Raw genomic sequence first — 4,651 nt, 5'->3', positions numbered from 1 at the left:
GGTGGCGTGGTGAGCAAAATAACAATGGATTTAACCCAGATCTGTGACTGGGGGTGAATGTTTTGCCAATGTGCAACATTCCGTCCATCATCTTATGTGTTTTGCTGTTCACCCTATGTGGGAAGGGTATGCCCAGACGTGGGTCCCGTGCTCACTACGCCACTGGAGTCCAGCTATCCTGGCTGAAGAGGGGTGAAACCCCGAATCCGGTCCTAGGATGCTTGATTCCGGTCCAGGGAAGACATGGCTTGGCAGTTCAGGCTGGACTGTTCTCATGAGGTACAACAGAGGGACCCTGAGTAAATAGGTAAGCGAGGAAGGGCTCAGGGAAAATAACAATTGAAAAACAAAACTTCCTACACTATATCACTTGAGTTGAAGACAATATGTCCATACAATAAAATGATACCCACAGCAAACGGTATATAAAACTGAATTATTTCATTTATTAATTATTGTTATCATTTTTTTATATATATATCATTTTTTTGAACAATTTTTGTGTTATAGTATAAACAATATGATTTACATCAAACTGTAGAAGCACAATTTGAAATTAATTGTACAACCATTATACAAATAGCAAGACATATATACCACATATAGACGCACAATAAAAAACAATAAATCTGCAACAATCAACGGTTAAAAATCATGGGTTGTAAATTATGACCATAGGACCAACGCCTACGCGCGTTTCGGAGCTCAAATATGATCTTAACAGGCTCCTTCTTCAGGGCGTGTAACTGTGGTCTTTCAGAGAAGAAAAAAGGCTTCAAGAACTAGTTTGATGTTCAGTACTCCTATATAACAGTTTAAACAGAAATCTTTTTTACAGCCGTAGATCTGTGGGTACAAAAAATCACAATGAGTGATTGAGAATTTTATTTAACTACCTTTACATTTATTTAAGACTAAAATGGAGCAGGAGCCATAGAAAGAGAAAAGAATAAGGACCACAATTTATGTCCGTGTAGATACAAACACCCAAAGATAGAGGTTGATGTGTATAATAGTCCCAAATCACCTAAATTTAGAAAAAATGAGTCTAAAGAATAGATAGACGAAACATCTTTAAAAAAAAAAATGAATAGTAAACAATAATATCAACATACTTGCCAATGGCAGATTCTTATATACAGAGGAACCAATAAGGGAATTCCTAAATCTTAGACTTAGATATTTTACACTGTAGAAGGAAAGAAACAATGACTAAAATTAATGATGATGGCATAATAGGCTCCCAGAAGAATACCAATTAATGCTTGCCACGAGAGTACAAAGCGTGGAACAACTAAGATGAAGGTTTACATTCTATGCTGGGGGTTCTTTTCAAATAAATGCTGTATCTGCTGAGGAGAATATTGTTATATTTAATAGTTTATCCCGATAGTGAGGGATTTACACTTCCTGTCTAGTGCCAATATTATTTCTCGCAATGGACCGGTCAGATGTATTTGGTCACTTATCAACTGCCTTAAAAGTTACACAGGGTTAGATTTCAATAAAGATAATGGGGGAGCGCGTCCTGAAAAGTTGTATAGATGAATGCACGGTAAAATTAAGGGCAAATAGACTGATTACCTGTTCTCTTTCTTAATGAAGTATTTGCGGAAGACTAAAAATCTCCAGTGTGGTTCTGGTCGGTCATGTACTGATCCAGATACGAAAACGTCAGTCTAAAATACAATATATAATGGGGTAGACTGAAATGACGGCATGATGGTGATACTGACATTGCTATAGAAACAAACAGGAAATGATATGGATAAGAGGAGTTTCTTACCGGGCAGTGGAGCCGAAGCTTGTCAGAAATTACCACGTACTTATTTAGGGTCTGGTATTCAGATTTGTTAGTTCGTCCATAAAATGACGAGAGGTCGCTAAGCGTGTCCGATATTAGGGTATAATTGCCACTGCTCAAACAATACCTCTGTAAGAGAATAAACTAGCGTTTAGAAATAATTACTAAAGTAGACCTACAGTCGTTAATTCTCGTTTTCTACACGGATTAAAGGATGTGGGGATAGTGAGACCGGGGCTACATATAATTCTTACCGTTCCGTTCAGCTAAGGTTCAGGAAGGATGCCATAGCTTGCGCTCTTCGTGATTAGCAAGTGGACCTGGCGTTTCCCTTATAAGGAAAGCCAGGAAGTAGTGATTAAATCGTGGGCACTAAGAAGGGACTACAAATGAGACGGGAACGCGGCCCGACAATGCATTCTCCATTAAAGATGCAGAACTGTAGGTAGTCTGTATCGGCGGACATCTTGAAAGAGTGTTGAAGATCGATGTCAAAGTTAAACGGAACCCAAACACGATATTTCCTCCTAGTAAGAAGGTAGTCAAAGCCAGGTATAGAATACCAAGATAATAGTAGTTTGCTCAATAGACCAATATTAGGATGGGAGAGGATATTGAAGGGACTACCTACAGCTCTGCATCTTTAATGGAGAATGCATTGTCGGGCCGCGTTCCCGTCTCATTTGTAGTCCCTTCTTAGTGCCCACGATTTAATCACTACTTCCTGGCTTTCCTTATAAGGGAAACGCCAGGTCCACTTGCTAATCACGAAGAGCGCAAGCTATGGCATCCTTCCTGAACCTTAGCTGAACGGAACGGTAAGAATTATATGTAGCCCCGGTCTCACTATCCCCACATCCTTTAATCCGTGTAGAAAACGAGAATTAACGACTGTAGGTCTACTTTAGTAATTATTTCTAAACGCTAGTTTATTCTCTTACAGAAGTATTGTTTGAGCAGTGGCAATTATACCCTAATATCGGACACGCTTAGCGACCTCTCGTCATTTTATGGACGAACTAACAAATCTGAATACCAGACCCTAAATAAGTACGTGGTAATTTCTGACAAGCTTCGGCTCCACTGCCCGGTAAGAAACTCCTCTTATCCATATCATTTCCTGTTTGTTTCTATAGCAATGTCAGTATCACCATCATGCCGTCATTTCAGTCTACCCCATTATATATTGTATTTTAGACTGACGTTTTCGTATCTGGATCAGTACATGACCGACCAGAACCACACTGGAGATTTTTAGTCTTCCGCAAATACTTCATTAAGAAAGAGAACAGGTAATCAGTCTATTTGCCCTTAATTTTACCGTGCATTCATCTATACAACTTTTCAGGACGCGCTCCCCCATTATCTTTATTGAAATCTAACCCTGTGTAACTTTTAAGGCAGTTGATAAGTGACCAAATACATCTGACCGGTCCATTGCGAGAAATAATATTGGCACTAGACAGGAAGTGTAAATCCCTCACTATCGGGATAAACTATTAAATATAACAATATTCTCCTCAGCAGATACAGCATTTATTTGAAAAGAACCCCCAGCATAGAATGTAAACCTTCATCTTAGTTGTTCCACGCTTTGTACTCTCGTGGCAAGCATTAATTGGTATTCTTCTGGGAGCCTATTATGCCATCATCATTAATTTTAGTCATTGTTTCTTTCCTTCTACAGTGTAAAATATCTAAGTCTAAGATTTAGGAATTCCCTTATTGGTTCCTCTGTATATAAGAATCTGCCATTGGCAAGTATGTTGATATTATTGTTTACTATTCATTTTTTTTTTTAAAGATGTTTCGTCTATCTATTCTTTAGACTCATTTTTTCTAAATTTAGGTGATTTGGGACTATTATACACATCAACCTCTATCTTTGGGTGTTTGTATCTACACGGACATAAATTGTGGTCCTTATTCTTTTCTCTTTCTATGGCTCCTGCTCCATTTTAGTCTTAAATAAATGTAAAGGTAGTTAAATAAAATTCTCAATCACTCATTGTGATTTTTTGTACCCACAGATCTACGGCTGTAAAAAAGATTTCTGTTTAAACTGTTATATAGGAGTACTGAACATCAAACTAGTTCTTGAAGCCTTTTTTCTTCTCTGAAAGACCACAGTTACACGCCCTGAAGAAGGAGCCTGTTAAGATCATATTTGAGCTCCGAAACGCGCGTAGGCGTTGGTCCTATGGTCATAATTTACAACCCATGATTTTTAACCGTTGATTGTTGCAGATTTATTGTTTTTTATTGTGCGTCTATATGTGGTATATATGTCTTGCTATTTGTATAATGGTTGTACAATTAATTTCAAATTGTGCTTCTACAGTTTGATGTAAATCATATTGTTTATACTATAACACAAAAATTGTTCAAAAAAATGATATATATATAAAAAAATGATAACAATAATTAATAAATGAAATAATTCAGTTTTATATACCGTTTGCTGTGGGTATCATTTTATTGTATGGACATATTGTCTTCAACTCAAGTGATATAGTGTAGGAAGTTTTGTTTTTCAACTGTTCTCATGAGGCACAGGGTCAAGACTGATTTGCATATGGCCATGTCTGAACTGGGGTTGCGTGGTGAGCAAAATAACGATGGATTTAACCCAGATCTGTGACTGGGGGTGAATGTTTTGCCAATGTGCAACATTCCGTCCATCATCTTGTGTGTTTTACTGTTCACCCTATGTGGGAAGGGTATGCCCAGACGTGGGTCCCGTGCTCACTACACCACAGGAGTCAAGCTATCCTGGCTGAAGAGGGGTGAAACCCCGAAACCGGTCCTAGGATGCTTGATTCCGGTCCACGGAAGACATGGCTTGGC

The 4,651-nt window shown here is 38.2% G+C and overlaps 2 long non-coding RNA genes across 2 annotated transcripts; one reads left to right on the top strand and one right to left on the bottom strand.

Annotated features, from left to right (window-relative positions):
* Nucleotides 1-434: 434 nt before the first annotated feature.
* Nucleotides 435-1,925, bottom strand: LOC146868296 (uncharacterized). Its single transcript, XR_014966196.1, has 4 exons — nt 1,787-1,925; nt 1,585-1,679; nt 1,116-1,189; nt 435-846 (listed from the first exon to the last, which is right to left on the bottom strand). It is a non-coding gene; the product is annotated as an uncharacterized LOC146868296 (long non-coding RNA).
* Nucleotides 1,926-2,551: 626 nt separating this feature from the next.
* LOC146868295 (uncharacterized) lies at nt 2,552-4,246 on the top strand. Its single transcript, XR_014966195.1, has 5 exons — nt 2,552-2,622; nt 2,748-2,894; nt 3,002-3,096; nt 3,492-3,565; nt 3,835-4,246. It is a non-coding gene; the product is annotated as an uncharacterized LOC146868295 (long non-coding RNA).
* The last annotated feature ends 405 nt before the right edge of the window (nt 4,247-4,651 follow it).

This window comes from Triturus cristatus, chromosome 1_2 (genome assembly GCF_964204655.1).
Source record: "Triturus cristatus chromosome 1_2, aTriCri1.1, whole genome shotgun sequence".
In the NCBI taxonomy this organism is placed as follows: Eukaryota; Metazoa; Chordata; class Amphibia; order Caudata; family Salamandridae; genus Triturus; species Triturus cristatus.
Note: the sequence above shows the minus strand (reverse complement) of the source record. Positions and strands in the feature narration are given on the sequence as shown.